Below are 22,519 nucleotides of genomic sequence, written 5' to 3' on the forward strand. Positions count from 1 at the left end.
GGCTGTTTATGCTGGATAGAGGCTGTTTATGCTGGATAGAGGCTGTTTATGCTGGATAGAGGCATTGACTCCATTGGGTGTGAGAGTCGTCTTCAGTTGAATGGTGACGAGGGGTCGTAGAGCTGTTTATGCTGGACAGAGACTGTTTATGCTGGTTAGAGGCTGTTTATGCTAGATAGAGGCTGTTTATGCTGGATAGAGGCATTGACTCCATTGGGTGTGAGAGTCGTCTTCAGTTGAATGGTGACGAGGGGTCGTAGAGCTGTTTATGCTGGATAGAGACTGTTTATGCTGGTTAGAGGCTGTTTATGCTAGATAGAGGCTGTTTATGCTGGATAGAGGCGCTGACTCCATTGGGCGTGAGAGTCGTCTTCAGTCGAATGGTGCTGAGGGGTCGTAGAGCTGTTTATGCTGGATAGAGGCTGTTTATGCAGGATAGAGGCTGTTTATGCTGGATAGAGGCGCTGACTCCATTGGGTGTGAGAGTCGTCTTCAGTCGAATGGTGATGAGGGGTCGTAGAGCTGTTTATGCTAGATAGAGGCTGTTTATGCTGGATAGAGACTGTTTATGCTGGTTAGAGGCTGTTTATGCTAGATAGAGGCTGTTTATGCTGGGTAGAGGCGCTGACTCCATTGGGCGTGAGAGTTGTCTTCAGTCGAATGGTGTCTAGGAGTCGTAGAGCTGCTTATGCTGGTTAGAGGCTGTTTATGCTGGATAGAGGCGCTGACTCCACTGGGCGTGAGAGTTGTCTTCAGTCGAATGGTGACGAGGGGTCATAGAGCTGTTTATGCTGGTTAGAGGCTGTTGATGCTGGATAGAGGCGCTGACTCCCGAGGGGACGTAGAGCTGTTGATGCTGGATAGAGGCGCTGACTCCATTGGGCGTGAGAGTTGTCTTCAGTCGAATGGTGACGAGGGGTCATAGAGCTGTTTATGCTGGTTAGAGGCTGTTTATGCTGGATAGAGGCGCTGACTCCCGAGGGGTCGTAGAGCTGTTTACGCTGGATAGAGGCTGTTTATGCTGGATAGAGGCTGTTGATGCTGGATAGAGGCGCTGACTCCATTGGGCGTGAGAGTTGTCTTCAGTCGAATGGTGACGAGGGGACGTAGAGTTGTTTAACATTGCTTCTTCTGGGTTCGAGGAGACTGTTGCCACAGTTGTCGTGTGTTGTTGACTGAAGGATCAGTTCATTTGAAGGAACAGTTTCTATGGGAAAAATTATTGGATGGTCAAATTTTCTTGTTGGTTAAAAGTTCTAATTCAGCAAAGAAAGGGGAAACAAAATGGTGTCTCGGATATTTAAGGGACTAGATGCAATGTGATTGGGACATGTGATCTGTGCCAGTATACACATATATTCAAGGGAAATGTAGTTTTTGAATATACAGTGTTTTCATTGGCTGTCAGTTTTTGGGGCAAAGATTGAGACGCATAACACTGCCTCCGTGTCCTTACCAGAACTGAAAATTCTTGACACAATAGCTAGAAAATGTTTTTTCATCTGTGAAGTTGGACACCATGAGGCCTTGGCTCTCCTGGGTTCTAGGAGGTGGGGGGTGGGGAGGGTGATGTGCCCAGCTGGCAGAGCCCAGCGGGTGCTGTGCAGAGGCCGCCTGGGGGCGTAGATTCTTTCCCTGAGATCCTGGGTGAAACGTGTCAGGCAGCCACGTGGACTCTGTTTTTTGACAGGAAGGCTGGGCTTCCGCCTGCATCAACGTGCAGGGAGAGGGAAGGGGCATGGGAGGGGCCCAGCAAAGATGAGGGGCGGAGCCTATGGGAAGAGGAGGGGGGGTGAACAGGTGGGAGGGGTGCAGAAATCAGGGGCGGGGCCTGTGCAGTATGGCCGGACACGTTTAGGCATATCCCTGGGGAGGTAGTGAACAGGTGGGCGGGATGCTGCAGTCAGGGGGCGGGTCCTGACGGACGTGCTGCATTGTCATAACCCTGGGCAGGTAGCGAACAGGTGGGAGGGATGCTGCAGTCAGGGGGCGGGGCCTGTGAGGAATGGACGTCCCGCGGTGCCAGGGGCAGGCAGTGTACAGGTGGGAGGGATGCTGCAGACAGGGGGCGGGGCCTGTGAGGAATGGACGTCCCGCGGTGTCAGGGGCAGGCAGTGTACAGGTGGGAGGGATGCTGCAGTCAGGGGGCGGGGCCTGTGAGGAATGGACGTCCCGCGGTGTCAGGGGCAGGCAGTGTACAGGTGGGAGGGATGCTGCAGTCAGGGGGCGGGGCCTGTGAGGAATGGACGTCCCGCGGTGTCAGGGGCAGGGAGTGTACAGGTGGGAGGGATGCTGCAGTCAGGGGGCGGGGCCTGTGAGGAATGGACGTCCCGCGGTGCCAGGGGCAGGCAGTGTACAGGTGGGAGGGATGCTGCAGTCAGGGGGCGGGGCCTGTGCGCCTTGTCATTGCACCGGCAGGCGGGGAGGACGTGGGAGGAGAGCCGGGATGCTGGGCTGTACCGCAGTGTGTGGAACAGGACCTGGGAGAGAAGGAGCCGAGAGGTGACTTGGCATCAGGGACCTGACTGCAGGCTGGACAAGTGAGAAGCATCAGGCATCGCTGCACGTGACCCCGCCCGGCTGTCCCAGAGCATCCCTGGACAAAGGCAGGCCAGGAGGACTCGGCTCCCGGCCCCAGCAGCCAACAACAAGTAGGAGCCCGTGTATTAGTAAGAATTACTGTTAAAGGGCCAGCGTGCGGCAGAAGGGAGCCCGGGGACGGGGGCACGCGCTGTTATTATCATTCTCTGTTCTCGTTATGGGCAGCCTCCTACACTAAGTTTCTTCACTTTGGAAACACCCGTCTTTATGTTTGTTTAATCACCGGGAAAACCTCGGCCTTGTATACGTTATTCTCTGTTTTTTTTTTTTTTTTAAACGCATATTTTAGAAGCGTTCCCTGCCAGCTTCCTGTCTGTCTGTCTGTAGGGTTCCACTTTAAGGTCTTTGCCCTAAAGTGCATCGTATACTTTTTGTTCTGTTTAGGTGTGAGCACCCAATCAATTACATATATGACAAATAAGCACACGTGATTATTATGAGTCACAGTAGTGTCATTATGTGGGCCCTCTACAGGCTCTCTGTGCCCTTCTGTGTGTGCTGCTGGCATGTTCACAGCTGCCCTGACTCCTGTGTGTGTTTCTCAGTGGTGCACAGTGTGGTTGACTTTTAATTGTCTTTCTTCGGTTGAGGTCACGTGACTGTACGGACATGTAATGTGTGTGTGTCAGTGTGCATGTATCTATTCTGCATGTGTAGGCATGTGCAAACACGTGAGCAGGCAGTGATTGTGTGCATGTTTTTGGCAAGGGATGCGTATGTCCACATATGTGGTCATGTCATGTGAATGTGCGCATGTAGGCTTGATATGAAAATGTGCACACTATGGCACATCGTATTCATGGTCCCTTCATTGTAGTAGGCACATGTAAAGGCGTGAATGTACACCTGTGTGTATCTGGGTGCATATTTCAACATGTTATGTTGTTGGGCTGGTGCCACCACTTGATGTGCTTCAGAACACGTTAGCAAGTCATGTCACCTGATCATGTCATGGTGGTATACTGATTTGTAGACAACATGTGAGCCTGAGTATGTTATACCACCATGCCAGGTAAGAGGGCACATTTGTTGACATGCCATGTGAGTATGCACATGTGTTTTGTGAATATGCCAAGTAGGTGGACATGGTGTCTGGGCCTGCACATATCTGTGTATGTTATGTTAGCGTGGCATGTATGTGAACCTGTTTGTGAACATGTCATGTAAGGGTGCACATGTGTATGTATTTTGTGAATATGCCATGTAGGTGTACACATTTGTGGACATGGTGTTTGGGCCTGCACATATCTGTGTATGTTATGTTAGCGCGGCATGTAAGTGAACCTGTTTGTGGACATGCCATGTGAGTATGCACATGTGTATGTATTTTGTGAAAATGCCATGTAGGTGTACACATTTGTGGACATGGTATTTGGGCCTGCACATATCTGTGTATGTTATGTTAGTGTGGCATGTATGTGAACCTGTTTGTGAACATGTCATACGAGGGCGCCATTTGAGTGTCCCTGTTTGTGTTCAAGCCACGTGAAAGAGTATGTGTGGGCCTGGGGCCTGAGTGTGCAAAAGTCAAGTTGGCCAATACTTGTGTGTGAGCCTGTGCCTTTTTGTGTACAGTTGTTGTGATTGTGTTGTTGTGTCCCTTGAGTTTATGCAGATCTCCTTTGGCATGTGATGTGCCCGTGAGTACAGATGAATGTACCACAGATACAAGCAGCAGAGGCCAGAGACCACCTTTGATGCCATCTCTTTTCTTGGTGAGACACCAGAGGGGGTTGGGGCAAGTACCAGCCTTCCCTACAAAGTGCACTGACAGAGGAGTGAGGTGTCATGTGGCAAAAAAAATTGAATGAGTGCACACACTTGGGGCCGCACTAGTAAACCGCTGAGAACTCCTTTACGCAGCATTCCCTGCTCCCGCAGTAAGTAACTGGGTGCAGATGTTTCCTGGCCAATGAGTAGTTCTAAGGGCTCAGGGCACAAGTAACCACACGCATGTTTTGCAGTGGTGTAAGGCGAAAAGATGCCCCCACTGAAGAATGGGACGAGGCGCCCATGAATCTTCCATATCTCATAGGTAGATATTCATTGGCCTTGGGCTGATTGCGAGCCCCTAAAGGGTTGCCCCCCGCGCTGCAGGGTCAGTGTTACACCCTAGTGTTTTGGCCACACTCGGGCTCATAGGTAACGTGCAGTTTGAGTCCCAGTGGCGCCCATTGCTGAGTTACATGCTGAGCCTCATCGGCCCTCGTCGCTGACGTAAAGGTTTAATCTTACTGGTCCTCGTCATTGAGGTGAAGGTTTAGTCTCATCAGCCCTCATCGCTGAGGTAAAGATTCAGGCCCTCATTATGAAAACGGCGGTGTTTACCGCCATGTTCAGGCTGGCCGGCCCAGCGGAATGCCTGGCCGGGACATTGCCGGCGGCTCCACATGGACCCCACCGTCAATGCCTCTGTGCGGAGGGTGCAGCTGCACCCGTCTTGCAGAACACTGCCCGTAAATCGGGCAGTGATCTGCGCGATGGAGCACTGCACAGGGGCCCCTGCACTGCCCATGCCAAGTGCATGGGCAGTGCAGGGGCCCCTAGGGGGGCCCCAGAGCACCCCTTCCGCCAGCCTTTCAGCCAGCGCTGCCCTGTCGGATAATTATTCCTTCCACCATCAGGCTGCCTGTCGGAGGCAGCCTGACGGTGAAGGAGGGCCACCTATGGCGGCCCTCAATGTGTTCATTATGTGGCGGTTCAGCCCGCCATGCTAGTGGTGGTCTGTTCACCCGCCACCGGCATGGCGCTCTGAACCGCTGGGGTTCATAATGACCCCCTATTTTTTATTGGCCCTCGTCGCGGAGGTAAAGATTTAGGCCCTCATTATGATGTTGGCGGTGTGGGCCGCCATGCCGGCAGTGGCAGGAAATTGCGCCATAGGTGGCCCTCACCCACTGCCAGGCTGCCTCTGTCAGGCAGCCTGGCGGTGGACTGCATCATTATCCGACAGGGCAGCGGTGCTGCCCCTCGGATAATGATCCCTTAGCCTCCAGCCTTTCCCTGGTGGGTTTCCCCTCCAGGGAAAGGCTGGCGGAAGGGGTGCACTGGGGCACTCCTGGGGGCCCCTGCACTTGGCGTGGGCAGTGCAGGGGCCCTTGTGCAGTGCCCCATCGTTCAGGTCACTTCCCAGATTTATGGGCAGTGATCTGCGCGACCGTTGCAGCTGCACCCGCCGCACAGAGGCATTGTCCGCCATCAATGTCCCGGCCAGGCATTCCTCTGGGCCGGCGATGGGAAACAATGTTTCCGCCTGCCATAGGAATGTACATTATACGGCCGGCGGGGTGCAGGGGGAGCTGGTGGTCACTGAGAAGACTGCCAGCATGAACATGGTGGTTTCGACCGCCGTGTTCATAATGAGGGCCTTAATCTTATTTGCCCTCATCTCTGAGGTAAAGGTTTAGTCTCATCAGCCCTCATCGCTAAGGTAAAGATTTAGTTTCATCGGCCCTCATCGCGGAGGTAAAGATTTAATCTTATTTGCCTTCATCGCTGAGGTAAGGGTTAAGTGTGATCAGCTCTCATCGCTGAGGTAAAGGTTTAGTCTCATTGGCCTTCCTCACTGAGGTAAAGGTTGAGTCTCATCTGCCCTCGTCACTAAGGTTAAGGTTGAGTCTCTTTGGCCCTCATCACTGACGGAAAGGTTTAGTCTCATTGGCCCTCATCACAGAGATAAAAGTTGAGTCTCATCTGCCCTCATAACTGAGGTAAAGGTTTAGTTTAATCTGTCCTTATGGCTGAGGTAAAGGTTGAGTCTGTTTGGCCCTCATCGATGAGGTAAAGGTTAAATATCTTTGGCTTTCATTGCTGAGGTAAAAGTTGAGTGTCATCGGCCCTCATTGCTGAGTTAAGGGTTTAGTCTCATCTGCCCTCGTCGCTGAGGTAAAGATTTAGTCTCAGTGGTCCTCGTCGCGGAGGTGCAGGTTGAATCTCTTCGGCCATCATTGCTGAGGTAAAGGTTGAATCTCTTCGGCCATCATTGCTGAGGTAAAGGTTGAATCTCTTCGGCCATCATTGCTGAGGTAAAGGTTTAGTCTCTTCGGCCCGCGTCGCTGAGGTAAAGGTTTAGTCTCTCCGGCCCTCGTCGCTGAGGTAAAGGTTTAGTCTCTTCAGCCCTCGTCGCTGAGATGCAGGTTGAACCCCCTGCACAGTAAACTAGGCCTTCGTTCTGTGCTGGCTCCCTGAGTGCTGGTCTGCTGGGGGACATCTCCTGACCTGAACCCAGAGGTAGAGGCAGCTCGGAGCACCGAAGAGGGAGGCTGCTCTCACCTGCACTTCTTTCGAGAGAAGGATGAAGGAATTGATAATAATCAGATAGCGTGGACTTCCCTGGCTGTTCCCAATGTTATATAGGGGGCCCCTGCTGAAATAGGTCTCCGGGGTAGAGAAAACACAGAAAATAAATAAAAAAACACCCTGTCTCCCGTCTGACCTTAAAAATTAGTCTGTAGCACTCCCCAGCAACTTCCATTCAGCAGAACATGACTCAGGACAACTTGAAATTCAATTTGAACACTTTATTCCATCAATACCTGAATCCATAATATACACAAGAACTCGTTCATAAGTGTCTAATATCTATAGACAGGAGTATGCAGTGACGTGCCTGAGGGCAGCAATGAGTGTTACGCCTCACAGGAGTACACAGTGACGTGCCTTAGGGCAGCAATGGGTGATGTGTCTCACAGAATACACAGTGACGTGCCTTAGGGCAGCAATGGGTTGTATGTCTCACAGAAGTATACAGTGACGTGCCTTAGGGCAGCAATGGGTCGTATGTCTCACAGGAGTACACAGTGATGTGCCTTAGGGCAGCAATGAGTGATGTGTCTCACAGGAGTATACAGTGATGTGCCTTAGGGCAGCAATGAGTGATGTGTCTCACAGGAGTATACAGTGACGTGCCTTAGGGCAGCAATGAGTGATATGTCTCACAGGAGTACACAGTGACGTGCCTTAGGGCAGCAATGAGTGATATATCTCACAGGAGTATACAGTGAATTGCCTGAAGGCAGCAATAGGTGATATGTCTCACATGACTATACAGTGATGTATCTTAGGGCAGCTATGGGTGATATATCTCACAGGAGTGCACAGTGACGTGCCTTAGGGCAGCAATGAGTAATACGTCTCACAGGAGTACACAGTGACGTGCCTTATGGCAGCAGTGGGTGATACATCTCACAGGAGTACACAGTTACGTGCCTTAGGGCAGCAATGAGTAATACGCGCATAGAACTACACAGTGACATGCCTTAGGGCAGCAATGAGTAATACGTCTCACAGGAGTACCCATTGACGTGTCTTATGGCAGCAGTGGGTGATAAGCCTCACAGGAGTACACAATGACGTGCTCTAGGGCAGCAGTGGGCGATACGCCTAACAGGAGTACACAGTAATGTGCCTCAGGGTACCAGTGGTTGATACTTTTCACAAGAGTACTGGGCGTTGTGGATCAGGGGAACATCTTGCGTCGTGCATGAGAGTCACTTGTTGTGCATTGAGGTAGAACTGTAAGATGTACCATTCTGGGGCACAGGAAGGTCTAAAGGTACACTGAGGATATATGCTAATGTACAACTGGCAGAATAAACTGATGTGTTACCTAATAGATCACACCTTCAACTACTCACGGTTTTTGCCTAACAGCACTTTGAATGCTGGGATGTCTACACTTATTCATATGGTATTAAAAACAGTACTACAAATCCTAGAATGCAGAAATATATGGCTAGAAGCCATAATGAACTAATGGGTTCTTCAAGGCAAGGACCACTTGATAGCTACAAACAACGATGCATGAGTGTAAAATACAGTTAAAAAGATACATGTCCACTTTATTACAATTACTAGCGAAGCAGCAGTCAAGGCTCACTCATCATGCGTGAGATACTACTCCTAACTTACCTTTGTGAATACCGAAAGTCATCAACTTATACTTTTAGCCCAAGTTTACCTTTGCATCGAGTTCAAGAGGTTCCACTGTTTTCAGCTAAATAATTCAAAGGAATTGACCTGGGAAACGCCCTTGCCTTAATAAAATCTAAAATAGAATTTCTTTGTCAGATTTAATAGTCTTTTGTGGTTCATTTATGTAGATGAAGTGTTTCTTCTCAGTGTCCGACTCTTTGTTTCAAGGAGATTTGTTGTAATTACAGATACTTAAGTGGGATTCACTGTGATAGTATCTTGTTTGGTATTTAATGCCATCCGATTCGTTTATGATCAGGTAGCTTAGATTGATCCCATACTGCAGCGGCGGCTCCCCCGCTAGGGCGGAGGAACGTCGCCACCCGCCAGCAGCAGCAGCTGCAAAACCTTTACAATAAAACCATAATGAACTATGTTTATTATGGTTTTATTGTAAAAGGGGCAGGGCCACGTGTGATGACAGGGATGAAGCGCTTATGTATGTTTGGCCGGCCGTCTCGGGCCAGCCAAACACACAAGTGCACTGAGCTCTCTCCAACCCGGCACTGTGTTGCTGGGTTGGAGAGAGAAGCAGAGGCTCCCACTCTGCCTCGGAGCGCCAAGCCAGGGCGATCCTTCCAATCCTTACACTGCTTTCATGCTGCCAGTAGCATGAAAGTAGTGTTAGAATTTGGCTGCAGGGCAGGCTGGGAGCCTATGCCTGCAGTGAGGACAGCGGAGCGGCGTGGTGAGGAAGGTAAGTTTAAAAAAAAAAATGATTATTATTATTTTTTGGTTGTTTCCTACCTTCCCCCACCCTGCCCCTTTTTCCCCCGCGAGCATCGACTGCCATACTTTCAAGAACAATCCATCATTGGAAAATCATAAGTTAAAATCCCAGGAGGGCCTACTCTGCGTTTCATGCATTTAAGTTCAAGAAAGCGAGTGCTGCTAGTGATGAATTCAATGAAGTCACTGTGAAGTGCATCTCCTGGACTGTATTAGTCATTCAAAAACACAGTACATTCTGGGAGTTCTTGTTTGGGTTTTCATGATTTGTGCTAATCCAAACTGCAGAGTTTTTGATGAAAATAAAATGAATATTTACAGCTTCAACTTTTAGCAAAAAATGCAAAACTAAACAGAACTAATTCCAGTTATTGAATGTATCTATTGTGAATGGATATGTATGTTGGTGTGTGTGTGTGATAATGTGTAGTGAAGTGATGTGGATGTGGCAAGCCCATGAAATCACTGGCAAGTGGTTCCATGTTTTGAGAGACAGGCTCTGTGGTCTACTTTTTTCCTAATATTACTTTGCCTTCCAGGCTGTTCGAAAACCACTTGTAAACCAATATATTGTACAAAGAAGGAATGTCTGATAATTACCTTGTTTCATTTATATAATTGCTTTGATTTATCCCTTTATAAAGTGTCACACATAGTGTAACTCAAAATGCATTACAATGCCACACATAAGCACACCAAATCCTGGAAATGTCACACATATTTGAAGTGAAATCTTGGTGACTTTCTTCCTAAAAAGTATAATAGCGCACTAACTAATGTGTGAAATAAAAGCCTTGGAGCAAGGCAGCTCAGGGCACTGAAATTCAGGATGATGGATCATTTTTTGAATAAACCTTACAGAAACATAGCTATGCTGGTCTGAGCTCTTAATTTGCGTCTCGCATTGGCACAAAGAGATGATTATCTCTCATGCATGTGGATTGGCCGCATCCATCATCCAATCAATGGCAAGATACTTGAAACCCTTGACAAGTTCTCCCCAGCACTGAAGCTCAGTCACACACTGGAACATCCAGTCCCTGGCAGCTCTGTGCCCCCTCTCTGTAAACAAGGATGCTTAGCCAAACTGTGGAACTCTGAGTGGATCTTCCTTGTATAAACACTAGAGGGCTACAATGAGAAACTTCCCTAATCCTGGAAACACAATGCATACAACAACCATAGCCTATCATTCACCTAATCTAGATGAAGAGCCTTTCACCAGCACATATACCGTGAACAACTGCAACATACTAGTGCAGCACAGTTAGTCGCTCCATGCATTTGAAGCAGGTGATAACTGACCCTGCATCAGCCCTTGTACCCCTAAACTTGTTTGAACTGAGCGTGTTCCATATGTGCTCCACTTCAAGGTACCCCACGGTGTTATTGTTGTTGGGTATCTTGTGATGTGCTACATGGATTTAATAAAATACTCTGCTATACTTGGCATCACCATGTTCTCGTTTCATGCTGAGTCAAATGCCCACACTCAAGACCACAGCAACGTCCATAGTGTTCCAACAAGAGCTGGTAAAGCTGTTAGGTCGCACCTTTGTGACCTATTCGCTTTGCCAATGGTGTGCAGCCATGCACCCCCTTCTACTCAGAGGCCACCAAGATCATCTGCAGCATCCCGCAAGGCTCCTCTCTGAGCCCTACTCTCTTCAACCTCTACATGGCCCCCTAGCCACCATAGCCAGACACCACGCACTCAACATTTTCTCATACGCTGACGAAACTCAGCTAATCATCTCCCTCACCAATGACCCACACACAGCCAAAACCAACTTCCACAACGGTACGAGGGCAGTCTTCGCCTGGATGAAGGAGAGATGCCTCAAGCTTAACACCAAAAAAAAAAGAAGTAATTGTCATCGGCAACAACCCCTCAGCCTGGGACATCTCCTGGTGGCCCACTGCCCTCGGAAGCGCTTCCAACCCCACTGACCACGCCCGCAACCTCGGCTTCATCCTGGACTCAGCACTGTCAATGAACCGTCAAGTCAGCGCAGTCTCCTCTGCCTGCTTCAACACCATGCTCATGCTCCTGAAGATCTTCAAATGGATCCCAACCGAATCCAAAAGAACAGTCACCCAGGCCCTCATAAACAGCCGCCTAGACTACTGCAACGCACTCAATGCTGGAAACACCACCAAGGTAGAGAAAAGAGTGCAATGCATCCAGAATGCCTCCGCTCGTCTCATCATGAACACCCCCAAACACAGCCACACCTCCGCTCTATTGAGAGACCTGCACTGGCTCCCAATAGACAACAGAATCACATTCAAGCTTTTCACGGACGCCTACAAAGCCCTCCACAATGTCGGACCAGAATACCTCAACCAAAGATGAAGAAGGAGTTGTGGCTGTGTAGAAATGGTGCGCACTTCCAAAGGATAAGATGGCGTGAGTAAGTAAAAAGCATAGAAGATCAAGTCTCTAATGTTGCGAGGAGTGCTCAAGTGGTGTAACACCCAGCCACAGGGTGCATGGACTATTGCCTTGAGGAGGCCACAGTCAGTTTGTAGAAAAAGGAAGAACCACAGCACATCGTAGATTCGTTGATAAGTCAGTTTATTCTTTTGTGCAAGAACAGAAAAGACATTCCATAGCCCAGTAAGACAAATGGGCATGATGTCAATAGGCCAACATATTTCTATCCCACTCTATCACAATTCAGAAATGACCTCAAAACGTTTTTTTTTTTTTACGTGATCCCCTCTGTTCATCGACTGCCTCTCACTTACTGCCGCCTTGAGACCCTAGCGGGTGACTAGTCGCGCTTTCCAAGTGTTATGATTGATTGTTTGATTGATTGATTGACGCTGTGCAGTGTGGCTGAAGTGTAAAAACGTGGCTAAAGTTTTTAAAAGTCTTTAATGCGCCCATCTGGGTCCTTTTCTAGGCCTGCAAATAATACGAGTGCACCTTAAAAATGACACAGGTGCTTTTTTTCTTTTTAGTTATACATCTATCTTGAATCTGTACCTAATAGAAAATAAAACATGTACAAAGTGTATTTTGTATTAAAACAGACAGGCAGGGGAGTTGAAAAGCAACACAGAGGGAGAGGTGGGGGGTGGGTAATGGCAAAGCAGCATGAGGGATTAAGGTTAGAGAACAGCAAAGCAAAACGGGAAAAGGTGGTTGGGGAACAGCAGACCAGCACATAGTAGGGTGAGTCAGAAATGGCAAAGGAACGTGGTATGGCCGGATTACAAAAGCAACACATGTGAGCCTAAAAGGGAAAGGGCGAGGAGAAGCAGTCAGACAACTGAGCAACACAGATTGCAGGGGAATATAAGTACACGAAGGAGATATGTAAGAAATGCATGCACAATCATGGGGTGCTTCACACAAAAGAAAGCAGTAGTGTTTTGAAAAGCAAGCAATGGAAGCAGAGAAACCCGCCAATAAAAGCGATGATATGGAGGCAATGCCGTATGAGAAGGACAAACACAAGATTGACAAGCTGAGGCACCAATAAGAGGCAAATAAGAGTGACACGGAAAGCCAATCAATGGTAAGTGCGGTATCTAAGCCCCTCCATCTTCACAGTAAACCACAATATGCCTTGCAACAGTTAGCATACGCACTATCTAGAAAACTTAACCTAAAAATGATCAGTGTACATATAACCTGGTGGATGCAGACAAATCGCATGTCTTCTTGGGCTCCAAGAATGGAAATGCTGCCTCTCATTCCTAACACAGACAGGGGCCATTAGATGCTGTCTGTTCCCCCATCCACCCCTTCTACTTCAATTTACAAAGACCTAAAAATAGGGAATCCATTCAGAGGCTGGCCATCAGGATTAACCTAATGAGGTTCTGTGAGTTCTTGCTGGCATCCAGTCAAGAACTCAGAACATTTGAAAGAACTCTGAGTCAAGGTTAAGTGTACCCAGATATTTCAAAAGCACAATTAAGTAATAATAAATGTACTCAAACTCTTATGTGCTTTCAAAAAGGCCCTAGGTCTCAATAAGTGTACTCCCCACTTGAGTTAGGTTTTATCAGGACAAACTATTTTTAGGGCCTACTTTCCTGTTCTGGCAGCCGACAAAGTACAGGTGTTCTGTTCACGCAGAAAGCGAAGGAGCAATAAAGATGCTTTTAAATCTTGTTTTTATCTTGTCACAGTTGCTCTGTGTTCAGAGACAGAGGTCAAATGTCAGCTTGTGTCTTCTTGTAATTTGCAGCTTATTCTATCTTGGAGATTGGTGGTTACTTTACTTTTTCTGACTGCAAAGTTAAAGGATTCTGTAAAGTGAACTGTCTAAAAACCCTGCTGGACAAATAGGGTGAAATGAACTGTGCAAACATTTTAAAATATATTTCACTAGTTAAGAAAGCAAATTTTTTGTAGTTCTGTGTGATAGATTTTAATAGGGTGGAAACAAACCAGAACGTTTTACTTGCTGATGTGCAAATGATACATATTTTTCCTGTAACCCAATTTCCACAGATTATTGTTTATATGTGATATAGTTTTTATCAGTAAAACTGCATGTTAGTGGGAACGTTTGGAGCCATTTCAATAGAACATGTGCCGTCTGTAAATGACTGTGCGCTACCACGTCCCCCCTTTTGTAATATACTTATTACAAGTGAGATTTTTTTTAACATGAACTGAGAAACATTCATGCCCACGTACTGATGACAATGCTATTAGTGAACTAAGAAGCAAGTCACGGGTCATGCGTACCCCATATATAGGCTACATCCGTATTATACATTGAGAAAACGTTTAGTGTAATAAATCAAGCGAAAGCGTTTTTTGTATACCAGAAATGCTGAACTCGCAAATCTGAGAGTGCTCATATATGTGATAAAGAAGAAAAAGGTAGTCCTGTAAAACAAAATATTAGACTAGGATCTCACTGTTTGAGACCAGTCTGTGGATCAAGAATTTTAAGAGTTAGATTGGGTAAATTATTCAAGTCACAAGACTTGCGGGTCTGATAAACGTTTTATGATTTTCCAAGGCTTGATTACCCCACTCGTCACAACCACCTACACAAATGAGAGGATATTTGATGTATAGTTAAGATTACCAAATGACTGCATGTCGGGAAGGAGGCTGTGTTGCAGCCCTGGGCATTCATATAACAACCAAATGCCTTCTGAGTAGGGTAGTCCTGACCTACCTCAATTGTGTCAATTGGACTAAAGTTCTTGATTACAATGATTTACCAAAGAACGTCCTGGAATAGAACTTAGTGCCTCTGGTGACAAGTAATGTAGTAACCTTATATATAATGCCTCCAACAAGCATTGGCAATGCCAATAGATCCAGCTTTAATGTGCTGCACTGTGCAATCTTACAGTGACACCACACAGCCTGCACTCGCATGCACAGCCTTTTACATGTGATGTACTGGGAATTTGAGAGAGAATTTTGAACGATCTGAAGGCAGCAGATACAATACTTAGGTAAGGCAAGAAAGACTGTGTTGCCATAATCTAAACAAAATGCCTGGATCACCAAACTTCTCCCTTTAACTGAGAGACAAGGTTGAATGTTCCTTATGCTCTTCAGATTAGAGCAATATTTACTAGGGAGAGATCTTGCTGTCATGCAGGCAGAAGATAAGATCAGTGTTGATAGTAACACCAACATTTTGGTCATATTAACAGGGGCTCGGAGTGGGTCGAGAGCCAGTGACGACCAAACTGAAGTCCAGGTTTAAGGATGATTCCTTTGAACCAACACCTCAATTTTATCTGCATTCACATTAAAAAGGTTATTAGTCATCAAGCGTGCGAATGAAACAAAACATTCACAAAGGGAACAGTCAGTGTTACTACCACTTTGTTGTATTAGGAATTCAATATTTACAGCGTAGTTTAAAAAAGTAACACCTGATAACGCGTCCCGTCCTAGATAATTTACTTACTTTGGGACTCGTTTTAGGCCGATAAATCTTTTGACCCTGATTGGAGACACCTTAAGACGAGATAACTAATAAACATGTCAATCAATAGATCAATAACCTCATAAATATTCACAATAGCAAATCAATCAAGTTAGTTAATGACATTAATAAGAATCGAAACACACCATGACCTTTCAGCCATGAATAACCACACAGAATTTAGTAAGGTTTATGATATGTATTCCCTATTTGTTACACTCTACTATTACGTTTATTAGTCTCAGTACCAGAAAACACATCAATAAAGTCACAATATGGCAACTCAAATAATATTTCATCAAAGCAAAGATCATGATCATTAGAACAAAACACGACGTCAACATGGATTAACTTCAGCAGAGTATCATTAGCACAATATTCAACAAAGCAAAGATGCCGTCATTTGTCTATTTGCATCCGTTTTGTGAACTCCTTAACTAACCTCGAATTTGCATTAGCATGTTGGGCTTCATGCAAAACAATTTAGTAACACAAATTTAGAAAACATCTATCTATGGTCTCTGTCAAAAGAAGCAGTTGGTACCTGGAAAGAAAAGGCAAACAGACAATTACAATTTCATCATTATATAGTTACCGTCCGTAATGGGTCAGCATACAGAGTCAGTCTTCATCCTCAGGCCCTCAGTTGATTCGCCATGAGCCAGGATAAGCAGCAAAGTTCAGCAAGACTGGCAATAAGGAACACTTCCCTCATAAGGAGGAGAAGTATGAATCAGGCAAGGCAAGGATGAAAATGGTTTGAAGAGTCAAACCGCAAAGTCTTTAAGACAGAATATCTAAGTAATAGTACGCAATGACAAAGTGGCTAGGTAAGGAAAGGCACGTAATGGCTAGGCTCGTAGTGGCTGGAAAATGGCTGATTTCTCCTTCTGACATGGTATTATATTAATCTTGTTGTACAGTCTCCTAATTTCCAATTGGGCAAAATTTGGTGCATCATTATCTCCATCCAATGATCGGCTGCTCACCTTACTAGAATTTTCACTTAAAACAGTTCTCACGTAGTTTATTGGCTCCTGTAATTGACGTCTCCAACGGGTAGAAAGTCAGGTACGAAAAAGTTACTTCCACTGTTCAGTCAGTAGTTCCATTGTCTTTACCAGTTCAGGCGACCTTGCACCTGTTGCGAATTACACTGTTTCATTCAGCAAGAATGTCTCCTTGAGCAAGTCGGGTCCCATGAGAAAGAATTTACTACGGTTACACACACATCTTCTAGCTTCTGGAAAAGTACGACTTCATGTCCTTCAGCAAGTCAGCACATGGCACGTTAGAAAAACACATTTAATATGAGACCAGGCAGCTAGGCCCAGACTCTTGCTAACTAAGGCCTAGTGATTAATTTAGCAAAACCTTAACCTATAATTCTTAATGCTAATACAAAATTCCACATTAGTACATTAATAATTAATTATTGATCAATTTCATTAATCATCATATACATTGGTGGCCACTCCCCGTGGGCACATTTCACACACGTATATTAAAAGCACAGCAATACATTTTGTATGCAACATTATTATACATTAATTTGCAAGCTTTTCATGTTCATTTTTAATTATAAAAGCTACACTCCAACAATCCCTCCTCTGATGACACTTGTCATCACACAAATCCCTTTGTTTTCAATTAATTCATTTTCTTATCTCCTTTATTTCTATTTCTTCCCCTGATTTTGTTCTTTCATATTTTGCCCTGAACAATTTTTCCCTTTTCTTTTGTTCCCTCCTCGCATTGGATTTTGCCTATTTTACCTTGATCCTTTTACTAATTTCGCATGATAACCATAGCCCAAATAAACAAACCAAAACAATACTATCCCCTGTATTAATTTTCCCAATAACCCATGCCAAATGTTACTAAACCAGCTTCCCACCTTTGCAAATCCATTTCCAACCTTTTCCCAAACTCCTGGTTCCTTCAGTTCCTTCAAATCTGCATTATCTCTTGTCAGGTTAGTAAGCATACTTCTAATCTCATTACTATTGTCGGGTATATAGGCACAGCAGTGACGCTCATTAAGCATCTTATAGACTCTGCCATTTTTCGCTAAAAGAATGTCTAAAGCAAGCCTATTTTGAAGAGTCATAGCCCTCTCCGCAGCAATTTCAGTATCCATCAGGAGTATAGCCCCTGTGAAGTTTATCAGCATGTTATCCACAATAGTAGACAACTTTTGAATCTTTACGGAGTTCGAAATAACCTCTACTGAAGGAATTATTGCTCCAAATATGTCTCCTACTACAACGCGGCAGTTTCTCTCTTTTTTCTAGTACGAAGTAATTCAGTCACTTTCGGGAATTTCTTTAAATCATCTAGCTGATAGATCTTTGGGAAAACTATTCCCAAATAACATGTCCCATACCATCCCTTTGGAAGACGGTAATAAGCATTAAGTCTGGGATTGCTTGATCCATTCCATTTAACATGAATGTCCATTTACTCTGAAACAAAAACACATGCTTACATTCACTCGTTCCCACAAACACATTTTCATAATATGACTTTGGCCGCGTAATGCAAAGCTTACCTACATGTTGTGCATCTAAAGCTAGTTTCCCTTGTTCCCTAACCCCGTTGTAACTACCACTATTAATAAAGGAATGTTGCTTTAAGCCTTTTTCTAATTTCCCCTTTAAAACACTCCTTCTATCTTCAGTGTGATCTAAAAAGCTTTTCTCTACATGTGTAAGCAAGCATGTCAAATAAATGCGGTGTGCATAAGATGTACTAATCGTCACTCTAGGCTCAAAGAACCCCTTAATCAGCTTTATGGCATAATATTTACCTACACTATTCAAATTTTCTATAATAGGCACATAAGAGAATACAAGGTCATAGTTAGAGTAAAAGTATTGCACTTCTTCTTGGTTACAGAAACGTGTTAGTAGCAGACTACAACTTATTCCGTAGGTTAGTGGCAAGCTGTGATATGTAACCCCCTCTTGTACTGAAACAGGAATTTGTGTACACACATAACTGGCTTTCGCATCCATAGTATCAACATACTCACTCAGCAAGCGATAGAAAACATTAGTAGACAGTTCCCCTTTGCAGTTAGTTTCCTCATGCAGATACTTCATATCCTGTTCAAACCTCTCCCGCGGTGTTAGTGTAGCAGTCTCAGAAATTGTAGCATTGTTAGCTTCATTCTCATCCACCAAACGCCTCTCCACAAACAAAGCTATAATGAATATCACACATACAACACCCAAAGCAACACCCAAATATTTACAACGCTTACTTCCCTCAATATCATCTCCCGTGCTATGCATGATCTGTAAAGAATCAGAAAGTAAAGTGCTATAAGTATAAACAACTAATTTGAGGATGGCTAGAAACTCTTTTTTTTTTTTTTTTAATTCAGCTCTTTCGTTTGGGGGGGGGGTTGTGTAAGGAAATGCCTCCTTGGCATGGTTGCCCCCTGACTTTTTGCCTTTGCTGATGCTATGTTTACAATTGAAAGTGTGCTGAGGCCTGCTAACCAGGCCCCAGCACCAGTGTTCTTTCCCTAACCTGTACTTTTGTATCCACAATTGGCAGACCCTGGCATCCAGATAAGTCCCTTGTAACTGGTACTTCTAGTACCAAGGGCCCTGATGCCAAGGAAGGTCTCTAAGGGCTGCAGCATGTCTTATGCCACCCTGGAGACCTCTCACTCAGCACAGACACACTGCTTGCCAGCTTGTGTGTGCTAGTGAGGACAAAACGAGTAAGTCGACATGGCACTCCCCTCAGGGTGCCATGCCAGCCTCTCACTGCCTATGCAGTATAGGTAAGACACCCCTCTAGCAGGCCTTACAGCCCTAAGGCAGGGTGCACTATACCATAGGTGAGGGTACCAGTGCATGAGCATGGTACCCCTACAGTGTCTAAACAAAACCTTAGACATTGTAAGTGCAGGGTAGCCATAAGAGTATATGGTCTGGGAGTTTGTCAAACACGAACTCCACAGCACCATAACGGCTACACTGAAAACTGGGAAGTTTGGTATCAAACTTCTCAGCACAATAAATGCACACTGATGCCAGTGTACATTTTATTGTAAAATACACCACAGAGGGCACCTTAGAGGTGCCCCCTGAAACTTAACCGACTATCTGTGTAGGCTGACTAGTTTTAGCAGCCTGCCACAAACCGAGACATGTTGCTGGCCCCATGGGGAGAGTGCCTTTGTCACTCTGAGGCCAGTAACAAAGCCTGCACTGGGTGGAGATGCTAACACCTCTCCCAGGCAGGAATTGTCACACCTGGCGGTGAGCCTCAAAGGCTCACCTCCTTTGTGCCAACCCAGCAGGACACTCCAGCTAGTGGAGTTGCCCGCCCCCTCCGGCCAGGCCCCACTTTTGGCGGCAAGGCCGGAGAAAATAATGAGAAAAACAAGGAGGAGTCACTGGCCAGTCAGGACAGCCCCTAAGGTGTCCTGAGCTGAAGTGACTCTAACTTTTAGAAATCCTCCATCTTGCAGATGGAGGATTCCCCCAATAGGGTTAGGATTGTGACCCCCTCCCCTTGGGAGGAGGCACAAAGAGGGTGTACCCACCCTCAGGGCTAGTAGCCATTGGCTACTAACCCCCCAGACCTAAACACGCCCTTAAATTTAGTATTTAAGGGCTACCCTGAACCCTAGAAAATTAGATTCCTGCAACTACAAGAAGAAGGACTGCCTAGCTGAAAACCCCTGCAGAGGAAGACCAGAAGACGACAACTGCCTTGGCTCCAGAAACTCACCGGCCTGTCTCCTGCCTTCCAAAGATCCTGCTCCAGCGACGCCTTCCAAAGGGACCAGCGACCTCGACATCCTCTGAGGACTGCCCCTGCTTCGAAAAGACAAGAAACTCCCGAGGACAGCGGACCTGCTCCAAGAAAGGCTGCAACTTTGTTTCCAGCAGCCTTGAAAGATCCCTGCAAGCTCCCCGCAAGAAGCGTGAGACTTGCAACACTGCACCCGGCGACCCCGACTCGGCTGGTGGAGATCCAACACCTCAGGAGGGACCCCAGGACTACTCTGATACTGTGAGTACCAAAACCTGTCCCCCCTGAGCCCCCACAGCGCCGCCTGCAGAGGGAATCCTGAGGCTTCCCCTGACCGCGACTCTTTGAATCCAAAGTCCCGACGCCTGGGAGAGACCCTGCACCCGCAGCCCCCAGGACCTGAAGGACCGGACTTTCACTGGAGAAGTGACCCCCAGGAGTCCCTCTCCCTTGCCCAAGTGGAGGTTTCCCCGAGGAACCCCCCCCTTGCCTGCCTGCAGCGCTGAAGAGATCCCGAGATCTCTCATAGACTAACATTGCGAACCCGACGCTTGTTTCTACACTGCACCCGGCCGCCCCCGCGCCGCTGAGGGTGAAATTTCTGTGTGGGCTTGTGTCCCCCCCCGGTGCCCTACAAAACCCCCCTGGTCTGCCCTCCGAAGACGCGGGTACTTACCTGCAAGCAGACCGGAACCGGGGCACCCCCTTCTCTCCATTCTAGCCTATGCGTTTTGGGCACCACTTTGAACTCTGCACCTGACCGGCCCTGAGCTGCTGGTGTGGTGACTTTGGGGTTGCTCTGAACCCCCAACGGTGGGCTACCTTGGACCAAGAACTGAACCCTGTAAGTGTCTTACTTACCTGGTAAAACTAACCAAAACTTACCTCCCCCAGGAACTGTGAAAATTGCACTAAGTGTCCACTTTTAAAACAGCTATTTGTCAATAACTTGTAAAGTATACATGCAATTTTTATGATTTAAAGTTCCTAAAGTACTTACCTGCAATACCTTTCAAATGAGATATTACATGTAGAATTTGAACCTGTGGTTCTTAAAATAAACTAAGAAAATATATTTTTCTATAACAAAACCTATTGGCTGGATTTGTCTCTGAGTGTGTGTACCTCATTTATTGTCTATGTGTATGTACAACAAATGCTTAACACTACTCCTTGGATAAGCCTACTGCTCGACCACACTACCACAAAATAGAGCATTAGTATTATCTATTTTTACCACTATTTTACCTCTAAGGGGAACCCTTGGACTCTGTGCATGCTATTCCTTACTTTGAAATAGCACATACAGAGCCAACTTCCTACACTAAGCGAAAGTCTTTCTCCAGCAAATATTTACATCTTTCTCATTCACTCCCAGGATCCTTGTCAAATCAGTCTAGCAGCTTGTCACAATCAGTTTTCAAAAGTCAATTCAGGTTAACAGTGTCACATCCGGTAATTTATCAGTCTCTTCTCTCAGGTTTCCCTTTAACTCAGTTTCAACTTAACACAGTCTCTTTTATTTGTGGTCAATTTCAAGTGCCATAATATTGACCTGGAACCTCTCGATCAAAACAGAATGCCAAGAACTCTTGTTGCCATTCAGCTGAAGTTGCATAAGCCCATTCAGGACCCGCGTATCTTCTGTTTGCTATGCTCTTTCTTTTCAACTTTCGATCACCCTGCAATTCCTCTTCACTCCAATCTTCTTTCCTTGTGGTATCGACCTCTTCCTCTATTGTTTCATTAATGACCACTTTTCCTTTTGCAACTTGTGACTCTGGCCACTTATCTCCTCTCAGTGTCCTTTTACTGTTCGGCTTTTCAGGTTGCTGTTCAATGCCCTCCTCTTGTACTATGGTGTTTTCTCTTGCTGGACCTGCAAGCAGCTCAGGAGGAGTCTGAACACTCTGACTTCCTTCTGCCTCACCTCCTTCGCCCTCTGGGTCTGTCAGGGGTTCAACCTCAAACCCGTATCCGTCTGCTTCTGTGAGAACCTCTCTTTGGGTCGGTCCTCCTGGTGCCTCAGCTGAGATAGGCTCACCGTCACCCTTCTGGGTCTTGTTTGCTGTTTGAGTGACCAAGCCATCCTCAACAGGCTCTCCTCCAGTCTCAGTTCCTCTTTGATTACTCTCCGGCCCTGATACTTCCTTTTCTGTAGCTGTTATTTTCGACAACTCAATTTCCTCATCAGTTGGACACGTCACCTTCTTTTTGTGACTGGCATGGATCCAGTTTGGAATTCCTGCACATTTCACAGCAGTATTAGTTGTCAGTATTACTTGATACCGCCCCTTCCAACATGGCTCCAAAGACAACTTCCTCACGTGTTTCTTGACAACCCAGTCACCAGCTTTCAGGTTGTGACCTGGATCATTTATCAGTGGCAGTGTGGTTGCTTCCACCTGGTGAGAGAAAGAGCGGACCACGTCAGCCAGGCCCTTCCAGTAGTCCAACACCATATCATCCGTGATATCCACAAGAGCATTTGCAGGCACTGCGAGCAATCTCATAGCTCG

General features: G+C 46.3%; 1 protein-coding gene across 1 annotated transcript in view; it reads left to right on the forward strand.

The window, feature by feature from the left end:
- The first annotated feature begins 2,429 nt into the window (after positions 1-2,429).
- Positions 2,430-22,519, forward strand: part of CGREF1 (cell growth regulator with EF-hand domain 1) — a 90,014-nt gene continuing 69,924 nt past the window's right edge. Inside the window, exon 1 of the mRNA XM_069233608.1 lies at positions 2,430-2,651. The gene's annotated coding sequence lies outside the window, so the exon portion shown is untranslated. The remainder of the gene's footprint in view (positions 2,652-22,519) is intronic.

This window comes from Pleurodeles waltl, chromosome 5 (genome assembly GCF_031143425.1).
Source record: "Pleurodeles waltl isolate 20211129_DDA chromosome 5, aPleWal1.hap1.20221129, whole genome shotgun sequence".
Taxonomy (NCBI): Eukaryota; Metazoa; Chordata; class Amphibia; order Caudata; family Salamandridae; genus Pleurodeles; species Pleurodeles waltl.